Below are 22,653 nucleotides of genomic sequence, written 5' to 3'. Positions count from 1 at the left end.
AAACTCTATCTCTTTCTGTTCGGAACAAAAAGCTTGCTGAGTTGCAGGTTTTTTACTTTCAGCATTTTGAATATATCCTCCACTTCTTTCTGACCCAAAACGTTTCTGCTGAAAAATCAGGGGATAACCTTATGGGGTTTCCCTTGTAAGTAACGGTTTTTCTTTTCTCTGTTAAAATTATCACTAATTTTTACCACTTTAAATATTGGATGTCTTGGTGTGAACATCTTGGATTTGTTCTGTTAGGCGCTCTCTGTACTTCCTAGATCTGGATATCCATTTCCCTCCCCAGTTTAGGGAAGTTTTCAGTTATTTCTTCGAATAAGTTTTCTGCCCTCTTCTCTCATTTCTGTTCTTCTAGTTCCCTATAATATACAAGTTACTATGCTTGATGATGCTGCCGAATTCTCTTAACCTATTTTTTTTTTTTCCTGATGTTCAGCTTGGGTGCTTTCCATTACTCTTTCAGACCACTGATCGGTTCTTCACTCTCTAATCAGCTAGATTACCTGTAGTGTTTTTTTTATTCAGTTTTTAAAGTCTTCAGCTCTGTTTCTTTTAGGTTTTCTATATCCTTATTGAAATTCTCACTAAGCTCATTCACTCTTAAGTTCAATGAGTATCTTTATGACCATTGTTTTGAATTCTTTACCAGGTATACTGCTGATCTATTTCACTTAGCTCTTTTACTGTGATTTTTATGTTACATTTGGGACCTATCCTCTGTCTCCTCATTTTGCCTATTTTTATTTAGAGAGCACAAGCAAACGGGGGGTAGGGGTGTGTGCGTGGCAGAGGTGCGGGGAGAGAGAATCAAAAGCAGGCTCTACACTCAGTGCTGAGCCCAACACGGGGCTCAATCCTGGGATCATGGATTGAGATGACCTGAGACCATGACCTGAGCTAAAATGCAAGCCTGGGATCGTGACCTGAGCTAACATCCAAGAGTTGGATGCTCTACTGACTGAGCCACACATATGCCCCTATTTCTTTATTTCTATGTATTAGGTAGGTCAGCTATGTCTCCAGGTCTTGAAAGTAGTGGCCTTGTACAGAAGAGGTCCTGTGGTGCAATGTGGCACAATCCTCCCTGAACTTCAGAATCAGTCACTCCAGGAGTATCCTCTTTGTGGGCTGCATATGACCTCTTGTTATGGCTGAGCCACTATTGCCTTCAGCTCAGCCAGCTATAGTGACCTTCTTTGCCTGCTATGGGAACACTGGGCAGGGTTGGGTCCCAGCACTATTTAGAGGCATGTCTGAGACTTGGTGGTGGTTGGGAGCAGCAGTCAACCTAGCTGTCTGCAATTAGTATCTCTGCACAGGCTGTGGCTGTACCAAAGGGCTGGGCTTGCTCCCTGCAAGCCAGGGAGTGACCAGGCTGGTGGAACTGCAGGCCCACTGGTGAGTGGGGTTATCTCCCTACCTCCACTTCCAAGGGACAGTGTACTTTGGAGAGGTATGGGTCCCTGCAGGGGCTGCTGTTGGGTATGGTTGAGCAGGAGCTGCTTTAGAAGGACAACCTGCTGAGGTGGAAAGGTTGCATGGGACAGGTACACAAGAGAACATAAGGGCAGGGCATTCAGTGCTTTCAGGGTAGATGAAGAGTGTTAAAACTGGTTCATGCGAGTCTCCACCTATCTAGGCTGGGGGAGGGGAACAAAAATGGCATCACTTGGCATTTTTGTTCATGGCAAAATCTCCAGAAGATCCCTGCCCCTTCACATATTTTAAAGTTAATCTTTTTAACCTACACCTCTAGGTTCTTTTCAAATTGCTGCTTCTGTGCTGGTCTTGGGCCAAGTTATTATGCTGGCTCTTTAACCAGTGAAGACTCAGCTTTCTATCACACTCTGGATCTCCTAGTGTTAATTAAGCTCACTGATTTTTAGTTTCTGAGGTTGAGCCCTGCTTGTTTTTTTAAAACTGAAATTAAGCCCCCACTAGTACGTAAAACCAGATTTTATGGGGACTTGTTTTTCTATTATAGGTCCCCAGTACCTGGGATGCCTGCTATGGGGTCTATGTGCTTGTAGTATCCCTTTCCTTTGTGGTTAGTCCCACTGGGAGTTTTGTTGACAACTGTGTCTCTATGCCCCCTACCTTAATCAACGTGGCCTCCAGTCCACCATTAACTGTGAAAGGGATACCACAGCTTTCAGGTTCTTTTCAGAGTTAGCTGTATAAATGTAGCTGTTCAGTGTGTCCATGGGAGAGGCGATCTCATGATCTTTCTGCTCTGCCATCTTCCTTGAGCTCCTGCCAAGAAAACTTGTTCTTTATAAAATTCCTCATAAAGGTATTTATTTAGTAGAACACTACAATAAGAATCGTTAGAATGTACTACTAAGAAATGTGCAATAAACCACTTGTACAGCCATGCCCAGTGGCCCTAGATATCCCTTAGACTTCTCTTTAGTGTTGAGAAGGACTCGAGCTGGCATGCAGTCCAAGCTTTTTCTTGTTACCAGGGAAACATGGTAGCCCAACTTGTAACTGGCAAAGCCAAGGCCAGAACTCCGGTCTGCCTGCTGGTTTCATTTGGTGTGTGTTCCCTTGCTGGAAAGCTGGTTTCCTGAACTTTCTTGTCTTTTTTTCTTTTTTCTTTTTTTTTTTTCGAGAGCGAGAAAGAGAGGGATACAGTGTGAGCAGGGAAGGAGCAGAGAGAGAAGGAGACACAGAATCCGAACCAGTACCGAGGCTCTGAGCTGTCAGCACAGAGCACAACGCAGGGCTTGAACTTGTGAACTCTGAGATCATGACCTGAGCCGAAGTTGGCGGCTTAACTGACTGAGCCACCCAGGCACCCCGGGTTGCCCAAACTTTCTAACAGAGCAGATTATTGTCTAATTTCTGCATCAGCATTGTGTATTTAAAATTGTTTATCGCCTCTGCTTCCCTGCAAAATTAAAACTACGTCAATTGTTACCAGGTTTTTGTTGGATCTTCTATGGGTTTCCAAGTTTTTTTTTTTAATGTAAAGCCTATTATAAAATTAGCATGTATCAAATAAGATTACTTCTTTAAAGAATAATTCAAGTATCTTAGGAAAATAGACTATTTTTAACCTAGTACAATTAACAATCTCCAAAGATAGGTCTCCTATATGGTCATCTAATTGATGTTTCTTCAAGTCCAGGCAGATTAAATAAAATTCTGTACTTGGAAAGCCATCCACACCCTTTACAGTTTTTGTGTTCTAAATTTCAAATCTAAAACATCTCATTTCTTGAAAAAAGAAACACATAATCTATTTCTCAACATATTTGACCAGTATTTTGCTGGCAATTCTGGCTGATGAATCCTGGAGTCTGTATTTAATGCACTTAAACTTGAATCACCAATCTTGATGCCTATCCATACACTTCCCTCATGTACCAAGACCCTGGCTTTCTTAGTCACAGCTGATTGTACCAGATAGCCCAGCCATAGGGTTGAGTAATCAGCAACCTGAGTTAAAAATTGAGCTGGACTAATCAGAGTTGCCTTTCAATAATTTGAAACGGTAGAGTCTAAGACAGCTGTGGCAGCTGAGCTTAAAAATTATAAAGAAAACTCAGGAGTTATTATGGGTCATTTGAAGCTGAAGCTGAATTTATGAGGTCAGTATTAAGCAAAGTGGGGGGAAAATGGTTCAGATAAGCAGAGAGAAGTCATTAGCAAAACTTTGAGAAAGATCAGCTGTTAGCCATTTATAATGGTTTCTCAATTCTGCCATGATGCTCTACCTGAGATGCTCATATATGTACCCATGACCAAGCACATCAATTACGCATCTATCTTTGTAGAATGCCTATTTCTTAAACTAGCCTGTGTCTCTGTTCCTTGTAACCAAAAGAACATTAAACAAAATACTAAAACAAAACCGATTTTTTCCATCCCTTATATTAAAATAGAAGAAAATGAATGTTAGAGTATCTTAACATTAATAGGGTGTCTACTTTGGTTCAAAATTGAGAGAATAGGGCAACTTGATTACCCTACAAAGGTTATAAAGAAAGTTGATAAATAGGAACCATTCCACATCAAAAAAGCACATGGAAAACATGAAATTTGACTCAAAACACAGTAGAAACTAGAAAAGTTTTGTTTCAAACTTACACAAGTTATCTTTATATTTAATAACACAAATTTTTCACTTGTTTTTCAAACGTGTGGGTCTCAATAGCTATGTAATTCATCTGTTTCTGATTTACTTACACTTATCGAAATGCTGTTTTATAAAAATTGTTGTCCGAGAAGCACTTTGACTCTCTTTTATGAGTATATTTAGCCTTTCTTAGAAAAAAATCTGTTCACCAAGAGCAAGTGAGTTTGTTCAACAAAACATTCAAATTTGGATGAAAACAAACGATCAGGTTAATTTCTTCGTTGGGGAGGCAGTACACATAATTTTCAGGCATTAGGCTTGATATAGTTGTTAAAAGAATTTATCTCCTTAGTCTGTCAGTAGAGAAATTCATTTGGATAAGTATGAAATAATTTGTTTTAAATCTTCCTTCATTAAAATCGTACCATGAGTCAAAACTCATTCTCCAGTTAGAATATACTTCCATATTTTGTTCAGTGGCATTAATGGCAAAAGCATAAATGCCAATAAAATCATGTACTTTAGAGATTTTTTTCCTGCCTTTAATCATAAGCAGCACTTGGAGAAATTGGCAATTAAAAAATAAAACTTGAACGGTTCATTCAACACATTACTTCAACACAGTTAATAAGCACCTATTGTGTGGCAGGCATTATTCGATAAGGAAGCCACAGTGGACAAAACAAAACTCTCTGCCTTTGAGGATTATAGTCTCAGAAGACAGACAACAAACATAGGTAAATTCCACATATGGTAAAAGATGCTGAATATTAAGACGGGGGGTGGGAGGGGCAGAATCAGAATAAGGGAAGTTAGGAGTATGGTATACAGAGATGGAATTTTAAATACAGACCATATTAGAAATTGGCCTCATTAAAAGGAATAAAAGCATAGGATAAAAGAGTATAGACACTTGGCAAAGGGCATTCAAGGAAGAAGGAATAGTCCATGCTAAAGCTAAGGCAAGAATGGGCCTGGTGTGTTCGGGAACCACAGTGACTACAGTGAAAAAAATTGAGAGTATTTGTAGATGAGTTAAAAGATAACTGGGGTAAGAGTTTACAGGTCAGTGCCTCTCAAATTTTAATGGACCTGTGAATAACCTGGGGATCTTGTTAAAATGAAGATTCTGATTTAGTAGGTCTGAGGTGAGGCTTGATAAAGGCTCCCAGGTGATACTGATTCTGCCAGGTCACAGAGAGGCAAGGTAGTAGGCCATTGACAAGGATGTTGGCTGTAACTGGGAGGAAGGAAAGGTCACGGAAGAGTTGTCAGTAGAGGGAAGAGAAGCAATGTGGTGCAACAAGTAAAACTCTAAACTTTGTTTACAGATTACTTTCTTCCCACATAAGCCTGGTGCTTCTGCAATGGGAAGCTTGCCGTTGGTGAAAGGGGCCTGGTTTGTTCCTTTTCTCTTTATTCTGGTAGCCTCTTCCTGCCCACCATTCCCCAAAGGAGGATGAGGTTAAAGGTAGCAGTACTGAAAGGGTAAATGTCATCTGAGTAATTGGCATTCTCTCTAGATGCTGTAATGGTTGTATCAGAATTTGCAGAGAAACATTCTCCTAGTGTTCCATAAGTAAGCACCAAAGCATATGTATCCTTCTCCCCTACTTATTCTACTCTATGCCTCTAGGTAGAGAGGAAGGAAAAGTTTTACTTAATTGGTATCGTCTGCAGCTGACCTTGGTATCCTCTAGGATTATCAGATGTTCAGAACTGATTCTCTCTCTGCTGGACGGATTGAATAGAGTAGATTGAATAGTCTTTAAATGTACCTCCCCAGGCACTGGAGATCTTCCAAATACAGTTTCCTTGATTTGGGTGAATGAACCTCTCCACCATTTGCTGATATATTTCCTCCCAGCCCAGAAGAGGCAGTCCTTTCCAGTAGTGTCATTTTGCCTCTCTAGAATATTCTCTTAAGTAGGATCAAGGCTAACCCTTCAATGTATATCACAAGGCCCTCATCTGGTCAGTGGAAACAGTTATGAATCCTTTGTCCTGGTGCAAACAGTACAACCCATCTTGTTTCCTTTACAGTCTAAGCAGCCAGCCAGCCATGGTCTCCCCTAGAGATTTTTCATGGGAACAGAGTCTGTCCACTGAAAGCACAAAACTGATAAGTATGCACCAAGCTCTCTGAACCAAGCTCATCGAAACTTTGCCAATGCACTTAAGATGAGGAAAAAGCCTGTCTTTATAATTCCTCCATAGACCCAACAGTTAACTGTCTCAGTAGAAATGCTCTCTACCCTTGAGCCTCCTGGTGGAGGTAGGACCCAACTACAGTTAACAAAAACTGGTTCTGAGCTACCTCTATTTGCGTGTGTAAGATTACATTATTTATGGCTTTGTTTAGTAACTCAAGATAATCAGAACTCAAATATAGCTCCTAATCTTCCAAGAAAACTATCCTCAACAATCCGTTTTAATTGAACATTTCTTATTTTTGAGGCATAATTCAAATATAACAATTTCAAGTAGACAGCATAATAATTTGATATTTGTGTATATTGAAAAATAATCACTATAACTGTAGTTAACATCCATTACCAACATAGTTCAATTTTATATTTGTGATAAACTTTTAAAATATAAGTAACTTCTAAATATGTAATACAATACTAACTTTAGTTACCAGGCTATACATTACATGCTATGACTTATTTATGTAATTTAAATTTTCTAATTGTGATGATGGTGGTTCTTTTTTTTTTTTATTAAAGTGTAATTAACACACAGTGGTATATTAGTTTCAAGTGTGCAATATGATTCACCAATATTATCCATTACTCATGTGCCCATCATAAGTTTATTCTTAATCCCCTTTATTTTACTCATCCCCCACCTATCTCCCCTTTGGTAACAATCAGTTCTGCTTAAGAGTGGTTTTTTTTCTTTGTTCTGATTCTCAAATTCCACATATAAGAGAGATCATATAGTATTTCTCTAATTCACTTACTGTTATATCTTCTAGGTCCATCCATGCTGTTGCAAATGGCAAGATCTCATTTTTAATGGCTGAGTAATATTCCATTGTACATATATTCTTTATCCATTTGTCTATAGATGGACACTTGGCCTACTTCCATATCTGAGCAATTGTAAATAATGCTGTAATAAACATAGGGATGTACATATCTTTTCAAATTAGTGTTCACATTTTCTTTGGATGAATACCTGGTATGGAAATGAGTGGATCATATGGTATTTCTAATTTTAATTGAGAAACCCCCATACTGTTTTCCATAGTTGTGTTACCCATTTACATTCCTGCCAACAATTCATGAAGGTTCCTTTTTTTTTTCCACAGACTTGCCAATATTGGTTATTTCTTTTTATTAATGCCACTCATTCTGTCAGCAGTGAGGGGATGTCTCATTGTGTTTTGATATTTCCCTGATAATTAAAGATGTTGAGCATCTTTTCACATGTCTGTTAGCCATCTGTAGGTCGTCTTTGGAATAATGTATTTGGGTTCTCTGCCCATTTTTCCCCCAAACTTTTATTTAAATGCTAGTTAAGTCATGTAATATTGGCTTCAGGAGTAGAATTTAGTGATTCATCACTTAAATATAACACCCAGTACTTATCACAACAGGTGCTTTCCTTGATAGCCATCAACCATTTAGCCCATCCCCTACTCTCCATCAACCCTCAGTTTGGTTTCTATCAGTAAGAGTCTCATATTCTTTTTTAAAATAAAAAAAAAATTTTGATGTTGAGTTGCATAACTTAAATATTTCGTATATTAACTCCTTATTGGATATATCCTATATATCACTTCACTCAGTAGGCTTTGTTTTTGTGTTTTTCCATCACTGTACAAAACTTTTTTTTATATTGATGCTGTTTAATTTTGCTTTTGTTTCACTTGCCTGAGAAACACATCTAGAAAAAGTGTTTTTATGCCAATGTCAAAGAAATTACTCCTTAAGTTTCCTTCTAAGCGTTTCATGACTTTAGGTCTCATATGTAGGTCTCTAATATTAATTCTGTGTTTATTTTTAAATACAGTATAAGAAAGTGGTCCAATTTCATTCTTTTGCATGTAGCTATTCAGTTTTCCCAGAATCGTTTATTGAAGAGACTGTCTTTTCCCCACTGTATACTCTTATGTTTTGTTGTAGATTATTTGACAATTATAAGTATGGGTTTATTTATGGGCTTTCTATTCTGTTCTATTGATCTAGGTGTCTATTTGTGCCAGTACATACTGTTTTATTACAGATTGGTAGTGTATCTTGAAATATGAGATTGCAATACCTCCAACTTTTTCTTTACCAAGATTGCTTTGGCTATCCAGGTGTATGTGTGTGTGTGTGGTTTCACACAAATTTTAGTGTTACTTGTTCGAGTTCTGTAAAAGTGTTGGCATTTTGGCAGGTATTACATTGAATCTGAACCTTTCTTTAGGTAGTACGAACATGTTAGCAATGTTCTTCCAATTCACAAGCATGGAATATCTTTACATTTATGTCACCTTCAATTTCTTTCATCACTGTTTTATAGATTTTGGAGTATAGGTCTTCCACCTCCTTGGTTAAGTTTATGTCTAGGTATTCTTTTTTTGTGCAATTGTAAATGGGATCGTTTCCTTAATTTTCTGCTACTTCATTATTGTACAAAAATGCAACAGATTTTTGTATATTTGTATTTTGCCACTTTACTGAATTTGTATATCAATTCTAGAAGTTTGTTTGGTGGAGTCTTTAGGGTTTTCTATATATATAGTGTTATGTCATCTGCAAATAGTAACACTTGACCAATTTGAATGTGTTTCATTTCTTGTCTGATTGCTGTAGCTAGAAACTCCGATACTATGCTGAATAAAAGAGCAGACATCCTTGTCTTGTTCCTGATCTTAGAATCTGTTCTTCCACCTTTGAGTGTATCGTTAGCTATGGGTTTTTCCATATATGGCCTTTATTAGGTTGAGGTATGGTCTTTCTGAATTTGAGAGTTTTTATCATGAAGGTATGTTGTACTTTGTCAAGTGTTTTTTCTGAATCTTTGAACTACCTTTGCATCCTTGGAATAAATCCTACTTGATAGTGGTAAATGATTTTTTAAATATACTGTTGGATTTTGTTTGCAAGAATCCTCAACAAAATATTAGCAAATAAGTTCATTAGAGATATTGGCTTGTGGTTTTCTCTTTTTTCTAGTGTCTTTATCTGATTTTAGTATCAGAACAATCCTGGCCTCATAGGAGTTTGGAAGCTTTCCTTGCTCTTCTACTTTTTTTGGACTCATTTGAGAAAAATAGGTACCAATCTTCTTTAAATGTTTGGTAGAATTCACCTGTAAAGCCGTATGGTCCTGGAATTTTTTTATTGTATTCTTGAAGTATAACTGTCATGCAATGATGTATTAGTTTCAGGAATATTACCTAGTGGTTAAATAAATCTACACTTTACAGTTCTCACCGTGATAATTGTAGTTATCTGTCACCATGCAATATTATTACATTAACTATATTCCCTATGAAGTACTTTTCATCCCTGTGACTTATTTTATAACAAAGTTTGTGCTTTTTAATCCACTTCACCTATTTTGCTCCTCCCCTAACCCCTCTCCCATTTGGCAACCACAGTTTGTTCTGTATTTGAGTCTGTTTCTTTTTTTTTTTTTTTTTTTTTTTTTTTAGATTCCACATGTAAGTGAAATTATGTATTTGTCTTTAACTTATTTCACTTAGCAGATTACTCTATAGGCCCTTGTGGCAAATGGCAAGAACTCTTTCTATGGCTGAGTAATACTCCATTGAGTATATATACCACATCTTTATTCATTCATCTACTGATGGACATTTAGGTTGTTTCCCTATCTTCCATTATCTTGTAAATAATGCTTCAATAAACATAGTAAATATACAATATTCTAAATACATAACATTCTCTATTAAGTTGATAGTTGCTTAAGTTCAAATGCATTCTAAAAGCACTACGTTTTTACTCCCCTCATGATGATCATGTATATCATGTCATATTTTACGCCTTTTCTATTATGAATCCCTTAACTATTTAGATATAATTTATTTTCCTACTTTTGTCTTTTAACGTTCATACTAGCTTTATAGTGTTGGATCTACTACCTTTACTGTTTCCTTTTACCAGCGAATTTTTTTTATTTCTCTAGTTCCCCCCCCCGTCTCCCTGCCAGTATGGCCTTTTCTTTTCCCATTAAAGAATTCCCTTTAACATTTCTTGTAGGGCTAGTTTAGTTGTGATCTTTAATTTTTGTTTTTTTGAAGTTTTATCTTTCAATTCTGAATGCTAACCTTGCTTGGTGAAGTATTCTTGCTTGTAGGTTTTTTCCTTTAAGCACTTTGAATATATCATGCTGCTCCCTTTTGGCTTTTGGTGTTTATCCAAAAACAAAAACAACAAAATCAACTGATAGCTTTATGGGTTGTTTTTTTGTTTTTTTGTATATAATTGTTTACTCTTGGTGCTTTTAAGATTCTTTATTTTTCCTCTTTGACATTTAAAGTACTATGTGTCTTGGTGCTGACGTCCTTGGGTTCACCTTGTTAGGGACTCTCTCTGCTTCCTGGATCTGGATGTCTTTTTCCTTCCTCGGGGTTAGGGAAGTTTTCAGATAGTTCTTCACATTTTCTGCTGCTTTGTCTCTTCTCCTTCTGGGATCCCTACAATATGAATATTAGTATGTTTGATGTTGTGCCAGATGTCCCTTAACCTATCCTCATTTTTCTTTTTGTCACACAGCTTGGGTGCTTTGCATTAATCTGTTTCAAATTGCTGATCCATTTTTCTGAATCTCCTAATCCACTATTGATTCTTTGTAGTAAATTTTGATTTCAGTTATTTTCTTCTCTCAAGTATGGTGAGCATCTTTATGACCTTAACTTTGAAGGTAGGTAGATCACTTGTCTCCATTTCTGAATTTGTCCTGATCTTTTATTTGGAGCATATACCTCTGCATCCTCATGTTGTTTTATCCTCATTTTTGTGTTTGTATATATGAATTAAATGGAACAGTTAGGTCTTCTAGTATAGATTGAATGGCTTTGTGAAGGGACATCCTCTGTGTAGAATCTGTGTGCCTGACAGCTTTGGCTGGCTGACTGGAGCTGTAGCAGGTAATAGCTAGGGGGTAATTTGGTGGTATTCTGCACTAAGGCCACCTTGGTGGGACAGCTGGAGCTGAAGCACTTGCAGGCTAAGGGATCCTGGGGTGGTCTGCTCATGAGGGGAATTTGGAAACATGGCTGGAGCTGAAGTAAACATGGGCTGAGGGCTCCTAGGGCACTCCATGCAGTGGGCATCCTGGCCAGATGTGTGGAGCTGAAGTGAGAGTAATCTGGAGGGTCCTGGTGTTCTCTTTGTTGGGGGGAGGGGTGGTTGGGGTGTGCACTGGTAAGTGATTTGGAGTTGATGAGGGTATGGGACTAGAGTTCCTGGATGCTTTTCACTTGTGTTACCTTGGAAACATAGCTGAAGCTGTAATGGGCACTGTCCAGGAATGTTCCAATGTATGACAATCTGGGGCAACCTTGATGAAATGGCTAGAGTTTGCATGGGCATAGATTGGGGGCCTGCATATGGCTGGGGCTGGGGTGAGCTAGGGGCCGGAGGTTCAATGAGGTGGAAGTCTAGCTATGGTGTTTTGACCCTGCTTCTGTCTAACTATAAAGGTGGAGAGGGAACATAAATAATAGCACTAGCTAGCATCTCGGACCCCACAGATCATTTTTGCAGTTCCTCCATTTGTCAGATGCTCTAGTGGCTGGTTCCTTTCATTCGAGTTTCCCTTTTAAACAGCCTTTTTACCTCCCTGTGCCCCAGACCAGATAACTCTGCTCTGAGTCCCTCCTAGTGTCCATCCCCACAGTAGTTCACAGCAGCCTCAGGGGTAGGGTTTTCATCTTTGCTGCATCTCCATCTCTCCTGCCATTCTCTATTTTTTTTTTGTTTATTCATTTTTGAGAGAGAAATCATGAGGGAAGGGCAGAAAGAGAGGGATAGAGAGAATCCCAAGCAGGCTCCTTGCTGTCAGTGCAGAGCCCAATGCAGGGCTGGAGCTCACAAACTGTGAGATCATGACCTGAGCTGAAACCAAGACTCAGACACTTACCCAACTGAGTCACCCAGGTACCCCATCTCCTGCCATTCTCTATTTAGTGTCTGTATCCTTTGGTGTGCAGAAGCTGGTCAGTCACCCCTCAGTTCCTTAGGAATTGCTTATATGTAGGTATAGATTCAATGTGCTTGTACAGGAGATGAGTTCAGGGTCTTCCTACATTGCTATCTTGGATTCTCCTATGCTACCAATGGTTACTTATTTTATAACTGGAAGTTTGGCCCTTTTGATTCCCTTGACCAATCTTACCTATCCCCTCCCCATTTCTGTCAACCACCAATCTGTTCTATCTATGACTCTATTATCTTTGTTTTAGATTGTACATACCAGTGAGATCATACATTCTGTTGATTTCACTTAGCATGATGCCTCAATGTTTCTCCACGTTGCTGCAAATTGAAATATTTCCTTTTTTATGGTTAAATATTCCATTGTACATATATACCAGATTTTCTTTATCAATTCATCCCTTGGTGAACACTTCAGTTGTATCCATGTCTTGGCTATTGTAAATAATGGTGCGATGAACATGGGATGCGTATATCTTTGAGTTAGTGTTTTCATTTTCTTTGGATAACCAAAAAGGTAATTGCTAGATCATATGTTCTATTTTTAATTTTTAGGGTCCTCCATGCTGTTTTCCCTACTGGCTGTACCAGTTTACATTCCTACCAACAATGTGCAAGTTCTCTCTTTTCTCCACATTCTCACCAACACTTGTTAATTCTTTTTTTTTTTTTTTAATTTTTTTTTTAACGTTTATTAGCACAAGTTGGAAGACGGTTGGAGAAGGGGGAGACACAGAATCTGAAGCAGGCTCCAGGTTCTGAGCCGTCATCACAGAGGCCAACGCGGAGCTAGAATTCACAACATGTGAGATCATAACCTGAGCTGAAGTTGGACATTAACCAACTGAGCAACCCAGGTGTTGTAATTGTTAATTACACTTGTTAATTCTTTTTGACAATACACATTGTGACAAGCGATATCTCCTTGCACTTTTGATTTAAATTTCCAGTTAGGGGTGCCTGGGTGGCTCAGTATGTTAAGTGTTCACCTGTTGGTTTCCACTCAAGTCATGATCTCCTGGTTCTTGAGATTGAGCGCCATGTTGGGACTGGCACTAACAACATGAAGCTTGCTTGGGATTCTAGCTTTCTCACTCTCTGCCCCTCCCACCCCCCCTCAGAATAAATAAATACAAATTTCCCTAATTATTGACAATGAGAACCTTTACATATATCTGTTGGTCATCTGTATACCTTCTTTGGAAAAATGTCTCCTTAGACCCTCCACCTATTTTTAATTAGGTTGTTGAATGTTTCCTATTGAATCGTTGGTTCTTTATGTATTTTGGATACAACCTCTTAGCAGAAATATGATTTGCAAACACTTCCTCCCATTCAGTAGGTTGCCTTTTCAACTATTTTGTTTGTTTGCTTTTCTGTGCAAAAGTTTTTTAATATGGACCCACTTATTTAAGCATTTGTTGCTTTTGCTATTGGTATCAAATCCAAAAACAAAAACAAAAACAAAAAAAACCCCAAAATCATTGTGAAGGCTGGTCCCAAGGAGCTTACTGCCCTATGTTTTTGTATAGGAGTTTTATGGTTTCAGATAGATTATCTTCAGGCCTTTTACCTTTCCAGTTTTTGAATATAGTATAAGAGAGTGGTCTAATTTGATTATTTTGCATGTGGCTGTCCAATTTTCCCATCACCATTTATTGAAGAGGCTGTCCTTTCCCTTTTTATATATTCTTGGTTCCTTTATCATGAATTATTCATATTGTGTGGGTTTCTTTCTGGGCTGTCTGTTATACTGTCTTTATGCCAATACATTTTGATTACTATAGCTCTGTAACACAACTTGAAATCAGGATGTATGATGCCTCCAGCTTTGTTTTCTTAAGATTGTTTTAGCTATTGAGTGTTTTTCATGGTTCCATGCAAATCATGGGATTCTTTGCTCTGTTTTTGTCGGATATACCATTAAAGTTTTGAAGATATTTCATTGAATCTATAGATTGCTTTGGATATCATGAACATTTAAACAATATTCTTCCAATCCAGGAGTATGGAATATCTTTGCATTTATTTGTGACTTACTTTCATTCATTGTTGTCTTAGAGTTTTCAGAGTGTATCTCTTGTACCTTCCTTGGTTAAATTTATTCCTGGGCATTTTATTCTTTTTGATGCAATTGTAAATTTGATTGTCTTTTTTCTGATAGTTTTCTATTTTTATTTCTTGATCTTCTATCCAGCAAGTTTAATGAATTCATTTATTAGGTCTGACAGGATTTTTAAGTGGTGGAATCTTTAGGGTGTTCTATATATAATGTCATCTGCAAATAGTGAAAGTTTTACTTTCTAATCTGAAAGCCATTTGTTTGTCATACTCACCTAATTAATTGCTCTGCCTAGGACTTCCCAATACTATATTGTATAAGTAGCAAGAGGGGGCATCCTTGTCTTTTTATGGATCTTAGAGGAAAAGCTTTTAGCTTTTCACCATTTTGTTAGCTGTAGATTTGCCATATATGACCTTTATTACATTGTGGTCAGTTTCCTTTAAACCTGCTTTGTCAAGAATTTTTATCATAAATGAATGTTGAATTTTATTAAATGTTTTTTCTGCATCTATTCAGGTGATCATGGTTTTATCTTTTTTTTTTTTTTTTTTTTTTTTTTTTTTTACATTTATCCATTTCAAGAGACAGTGTAAGCAGGGGAGGAGCAGAGAGAGAGAGAGAGGGAGAAATAGAATCTGAAGCAGGCTCCAGGCTCTGAGCTGTCAGTACACAGGCCACTGCGTGGCTCAAACATGCAAATAATGAGATCATGACCTGAGCGAAAGTTGGACACTTAACTGACTGAGCCACCCAGGCACCCCGAGATGATCATGATTTTTAGCCTTCATTTTGTTAATGCGGTGTACCATGTCAGTTGACTGGCAGATATTGAACTATCCTTGCATCCCTGGAATGAATCCCACTTGATAATGGTATATGATCTTTTTAATTTATTGTTGAATTTGGTTTGCTAATATTTTATTAAGCTACTATATTTCTAATGCAGTGTCGCAATTTATTTCACACTAAGACAGATGTAATGTGTATTTCATGTTGTCCATGTGAGTATGGTACTGATACTTGGAGTATGGTTACTGAGTTCAGCCTTTGTGTACTACCATGTGCTCTCTGGAACTCTATTCTTATACCAGTTTGCTATATTGAAGCTTAGGTAGAACCTTTATTTACATAGCATGTCACTTCATTTCTATTTGTAACTAGACTAATAAACTCAAAAACCCACCTAGAAATCAGATTAATCTAAAACTTTAAAAATTATATGTAAGTTTATTTAATAAATACCTAGCAGACTCTCAAATAATGCATCTGAAGATCCAGTTTCAGACTGTCCAGCTATTTGGTGGAATAATCTTGCAATATCAAATAAGGAGATAAAGCACTCAAACATCAGAAAGCTCAGCATTTGCCCTTTTGCATTGTGATTTGAGGTGGTAATAATATGGGACTAGAGTTAAAACTAGAGAAGATATCATAACTTTGCCACTTACAAAACATTGAGTGTTTCTTAATTACCTTACAAATTCTAATGTGGCTAGTGTTTGTGTTTTTTAAAAGAAACACAATACAAAAGGGGAATTTAAAATGTATAGCTAAAGAAGCAGAATAAAGTAAGGATACATATAAACAGTGAATTATGAATTCTATCCAAATGGAATGTGTTAGGGGTTGTTAAATAGGTTATTTGCAGATTTCTCATTGCTTTGAAACCACTGCTCAGAAGTCATTTAAATTTGGCAATGGTCATGTTGTCTTAATTACCTATTCCCTCCCCAGCTTTTGTTCCTTCTATTTACTCCACCATCAACACATAGTTGCCTGTGGTACTTCACAAAAGTTCTAATCTCTGTTGGGTAATCTGAAATGAATAAGCTTGAATAGCTGATTGGACTTTTCAGAAGTAGGTGTATGTTATATGATAAATACTTGCTTTTTAATGTAGAGCTCCTTCTCATCCTTACCTACTCTAGATGAAGCTATTCTTAGAATGATGAGATTTCAAATTAATATCCAGAGTCACTATATATTTGACCATGAGATCCTTTTTCCAGGAGTAAAAAATGGTGTGAGTTAGCATAGTATATATGTATGCTATATGTTATGCAAACCTCAGCAGCTTAAAGCAATAAATTTATTCTCACATTGCTTTCTCAATGCAGATTTTCAAGGGGCTTTGTTGCACATGTTCCTCACTCCAGGGGTTAGGCTGACAGAGGCTGCTTTTATTTTAAAAATTTTTAATATTAAGAGAAAGAAACCGAGCATGAGCACAGGAGGGGCAGAGAGAGGAGGAGACACAGAATTTGAAGGAGGCTCCAGGCTCTGAGCTGTTAGCACAGAGCCTGATGCAGGGCTTGAACTCACAAACCACAAGATCATGACCTCAGCCAAAGTCAGATGCTTAACCAAATGAGCCACCCAAGCGCCCCTGACCAAGGCTGCTTTTAAATATACACAGACCATTTTCAAAGTAAGACACATAGCCACAACTAATTTCAACAGTGCAGAATGTAGAGCCTTCCCACAGGTAGGGGCACCACATACTTTGAACAAGAAGACCGTATCCATGCTGATAATCTAGCATAGGAGTTAATCTGCAAGATGAATTATTTCAATAACTAATAAAATTACACTTTCATTAATTGGAGTCTTTGAGGGAGTCCAATAAATGGCATGTGGTTCCCCATATGGGTGTTGAGTTGACTTAGAAAAAGGCGAGAGTCAGCAATTAAAAATATCACCATTACTAATGAAGGCCGGCTAGAAGACACAGCTCAGGAAGAAAGCCCAAATGGACTTGCTACTGCTTTCCTTTAATTATACTGCAGGACAGCCCACAACAGAGAAAGTTTGAATACACACTTAGATTGTACTTAGGCCTTTGCTTCCAACTGGTCCAAAAACAGAATAACCATATCCCACATGCTCAAGTTCTATGGTATTTTCACTCCATCTGATTGAGAAATGTGGATCAATGACAAACGTTCAGTAGCAGAATGCTCACTGTCTCTGCACAAGAGAAACAAGAGGCCTCCTGGGCAGGAATATTAGGCTCCTTTCATATGGAAGAAAATGAGACAAAGGATTCCTGCCTACACTATATACTAACTTTAATCACTAGGATTTTGATTTTTGTTTACTCCTTCACTAAATTGCAGACTCCTTACACAACTAGCATCCTGAGTAGTTTTAAAATTCTAGGGGTGCCTGGGTAGCTCAGTCATTTGAGCAACTGACTTCGGCTCAGGTCATGATCTCATAGTTCATGAGTTTGAGCCCTGCGTCGGAATCTGTGTGGACAGCTCAGAGCCTGGAGCCTGCTTTGGATTCTGTGTCTCCCTCTCTCACTTCCCCTCTCCTGCTCATGCTCACGTGCATGCGTGCGCTCTCTCTCAAAAATAAACATTAAAAAAAATCTAAAAAGAAGTCATAAATACTTGTTAAATGTCATACTATTTTATAACCATCACCTCAAAAATCAGAATCAGAGTGATAATAGCTACGTTTATTAATGGAAGAATTCTATACAGACTTTTAAACTTTATTAAATGCAATCATTCACCTTGTAATTTAGTGGAACTCCATCTTTAAAAGTAAAATAAATATTGAAGAGAATGAAAGCTTTTTGATAATATACATCATTAACGTTTCTCATAGCTAGATGGCCTTATATAATGTAGAATGGAAGGTATGCTATGGGAAAAAAGTAAAAAAAAAAAAAAAAAAAATACCAACCCACTCCAAGTAGATGAAGAAACACACGCATGTGTGATTTCCAAGTTAAAAAGGAGACAAAGCATTTTTACCCAAGATATGAGGGATGACCCAGAATTCTATAAAATAGATTTATGGAATACACATTAATTTTTTTAATGTTTATTATTTTTGACCGAGAGAGCATGAGATCATGACCCGAGCTGAAGTCGGACACTCAACTGACTGAGCCACCCAGGAGCCCCTGGAAGACACATTAAAATGGCAACATTTGAATTATCAAACTGAAACTTGAATACTTTAATATTTAACTTTATGAAAAGGAAAATATTTCAATACAACAAAACTAGGGCTGCTTATTCCAAGTCTGTGCTGGTAGCTGACCAGACCGAGAGCTTAAATAAAATTTACCTTCATTATGTCTTTTCATAGAGACATTTTTTTGCCACGTGCTAATCCATAACTTAAAACATAATTCTAGTGTTAGTAATTATTAAATTACTGATAGCAGTAATACTAATGCCACAGAATAACCAAACTTCAAACAACTAACAATATGAAGTGTTTTTTGACATGGAACTCCTAGAACTCCCTCATCGCTGATGGAATGCAAAATGGTACAGCCCTTTGGAAAACTATCTGGCAGTGTCTTGCCTACCGCACCTTACCATGTGCACCTTACATACATCATACAACCCAGAATTCCACTCTTAAGTTTTCACAGCAGAAAAATTTTAAAAAATGTCTGCAAAAATACTATTATAATGTCCATTGCAACATTATTCAAAATAGCCAACAATGGGGAATAAAAATATCTAGTATCCATAGACTGTTAAATGTATAAACAGAATATGATATAGTTACACTATTAGAGTACTATCCCCCAATAAAAATGAACAAACTACTGATAAACACAACACAAATGAACATCAACATTATGCTAAGTAAAAAATGTCAAACCCAAAAGACTACAGAAAAGGCAAACTGTAGTGGGGAAAAGATGGCTTGAAAGCAGTGCTGAAAATTTTCTATACCTTAATTATAGTAGTAGTTACACAAGTGTACATAGTTGTAAAAATTCATTAGCCCATACACCTAATAGGTGAATCATCTTTTGTGTAAATGATATCAGTAAATTTGGGGGAGGGTAACTTCACTAATCAAATATAAAACAATAGATTCTACTGTAGAAATATTTAAAATTGGGCACCTGGGTGGCTCAGTCAGGTAAGCCTCCGACTTTAGCTTAGGTCATGATCTCAAGGTTGGTGCATTTGAGCCCTGTGATGGGCTCTGTGCTGACAGCTCAGAGCCTAGAGCCTGCTTCAGATTCTGTCTCCCTCTCTCACTGCCCCTCCCCACTCACTCTCTGTCTCTGTCTCTCTCTCTCTCTCTCTCTCTCTCAAAAATAAAAATATTTAAAATCATAAAATTGTTAACTTAAAATATGTTAAACATTCCAAAAAACTTCAATGGTATTTTCAGGTATGTACAATAAGGAAAGCACATGAGTAAATGATAAAAGAATAATGAATATTAGGGCCAAATATTGATCTCTGTATATAGAGTCCTTTAAAAAATTTTGAAATACATAATGGTGAGTCATTTAGTAGCACTAAGTAAAAGTGTGGATTTATAACACACTTGTGTTTTATAAACACAAAATATTTTAAAATATAGAATGGAAATATTTTGAAAATCAAATACATAAAGCTAAGGCTTTTCTTACATAACCAGACTGTCTACTAATAAACTGTGTTAACACTGGAAAAACTAAGATCAATACTTTGAGTTTATATGATTACCTTAAAAAAATCACTAATCCATTTAATCCTTAAATCTCACTACTAAAATCTTAGCACTATTAAAAAAATTTTAATGTTTATTTTTTAGAGAGGGGAGGGGCAGACACACACACACACACACACACACACACACACACACACACACAAAATCTGAGGCAGGCTACAAGCTGTCAGCACAGAGCCCAACACAGGACTTAAACTCATAAACCATGAGATCATGACCTGAGCTAAAATCAGACACTTAACTGACCCAGGTGCCCCTGTACCTCCTGTTTTGAAACTGTCCTCTTATCTCTACTTCACTATTCAGATTACCATCATTTCTTGCCTGGATAACTAGTTTGGCATTCTAAAAGATCTTTCTGCCTGTACTCCCCTTTTACCACTCCATTCTTCACAGTGTAGCCAGAGTAATTATGTAAATACTTAAAACGCAAGCACCTTGCTTCCTTCAGAAAGTCTCCCCTGAATTCCCCATGTTTGGGTAAGTTGCTTTCTGTGAGTCTATGATCTTCTGTAGTTCCTTGATCATGGCACTAATCACACTTTGTTATGGACTACTTATTTGTATCTCCTGATAGACTGAGTTACATAGGGACAAAAACTCTGCCACGCTTAACTTTTGTATCCCTTGTGATTTGCAAAGCTTTGTACCAGTAGTACCTGTATGTTAAATATTGAATCAATGAATGAATAGATGAATAATTTCTAATAAAAGTAAGTGAATAAACAGATGAGTAAACAGTAAAACCAAGAACCTACCCCACAAGAACCATCCTTTAGAATATATAACCTGTTTAGGATTAAAATGAAGGCTTTCTTAGGCAAATCAGTTGGAGAAATCTGAGCATTAAAGGGCCTAGTTTGGTACCATAAACTAATTTGGGAGAGACATGCCCAGACATTGAGCAGCAGCAGGGGTCTGATTAATGGAACATAGCCCCAGTCATTCTGGATAACTTGGCCACCAGTGAGCCCATTTGGTCTTCAAGTGCCAAGCCATTATCTTTAATCTGGTTCACAAGTATCAGCCCTGGGGTGTCAACCAGTGGGCTCTCACTATGTTCCAGATGAAGTTGTGTTGCATTAGGAAGGGTTTAATCCTCTGTGAACTTGGTGCTACTTCCTTGCCTGGAATTTACTTTTTTATTTACTGGGATCATATTTCTCCCCAACTTTGGAACTGAGGTTTTTATATCTTGAGTGGGAATCCATCTACATTTTTCACCCCCCCCACTCTGTTTCTCCTTATTTAGCAAAGCAATGTAAAGATATGCTGAAAATGTAAGTCTAGTGGACAAAACTTCTCGTAAATAACCATCCAAGCAAAAGCAGCTCCCTGCCCTCCATGACTTCTCTCCCTGCTGCGTACCTGCTGAGTTCTGTGTAGATTGTTGTTAATACTCAAATCAGTTTTCTAGGTGTGCAGGATGGTTTAGTGTTGATCTCACTGTATTTTCCAATAAGTATTCAGACTAGGCAGTTCTTAGTATATTACTTCTATAAGCAGAGCATCCAAAATAAAAGCATTGGACTCTGACAGTTTTTTCTACAGGGTAACTGTGTTTCAGAAAAGATGAAAAAAAAAGTCATTCTTTTCTTCCAAAAAAGTACAATACGATGCATGAAGAGAGAAATATACTGAAAAGAGACATTTGTCAGATTATGAGGGCTTTCTACATTTCATACTAGCGAGTTTGGACTTCATTGACTAGACAGTATATAATCAGAAATTTTTATGCAGAAAATGAGAGGAGATTAAATTGAGTCTCAGGAGGATGTTAAGCACTGTAGATGTAAAATTAAGGAAGAAGCCTACCATAAAGCAATTTCCAGAATTATTTAGTTCTGAGATAAAAAAACAAAAAACTGTTCTTAGGAACAGTTTTGGGACTGTTTGGGGACTGAAGTCATTTTCTCAACAAACAGGCTTAGAGGAAAGACTAAAAAAACCGTAGGACTTCTTGGGACTTCTGTAAACACTGGCAAATAACATTCATTTGTCCTCTTAGCTTTTAAGTCTTCCCTAGAGTTGGTCATTCTTTCTTTTTTTAAAATTTTTTAACGTTTTTGTTATTTTTGAGAGAGCATGAGCGGAGGAGGGGCAGAGAGAGAGGGAGACACAGAATCCGAAGCAGGCTTCAGGCTCTGAGCTGCCAGTACAGAGCCAATACGGAGCTTGAACTCATGGACTGTGAGATCATGACCTGAACCAAAGTCAGATGCTTAACTGACTGAGCCACGCAGGCACCCCCAATCATTCTTTCAAATGATTTCTAGTCTTGAAAGGAATTTAAAATCTTAGTTTCAAAGTACTATATGCATGTGAACAGTACCAATAAATTATACTTGCTACCATACTTAGGGGAGAAGTTTTAGAATTTTTAATCAACTGTCCAGGGCAGGGTTGGTGGTAAGGATCATTACTGAAGGTATAAGAACAATCTTCCCTTAGAAGTAGCCTGATTGGAAGTGAGCAGATTATTGGCTGTTTCTGTGGATCCTCCTGCCTCTAACCCTCAAAGGGTTAGAATGCTCTCAGAGGAAATGTACATAGGTCTGGAAGGTAAGCTAACCCATGCAAGTATAGCTTTGCAAATTGTCAGAGGGGGAGGAGATGAAGAATAAGGGTGGTTGCTGTCCATGGCAATCCAGCCAGATATCTTCGAAGCTGAGCCTGTGTTATAAAACTTTTCAATGCTGGCAGGTAAAAACAAAGTATATTTAGAATTTGGGGTACAAATGCTACCCACACTGGATAAGCACTGAGGCAGAAGTTGTTGGTGATAAGAGCCAGTTACTTGGTGTGGATAGAAGCCTCAGGACACTTAATCTAATTCCAGA

Source organism: Panthera pardus, unplaced genomic scaffold (assembly GCF_024362965.1).
Source record: "Panthera pardus isolate Hobbes unplaced genomic scaffold, ASM2436296v1 HiC_scaffold_7, whole genome shotgun sequence".
NCBI lineage: Eukaryota > Metazoa > Chordata > Mammalia > Carnivora > Felidae > Panthera > Panthera pardus.
Note: the sequence above shows the minus strand (reverse complement) of the source record.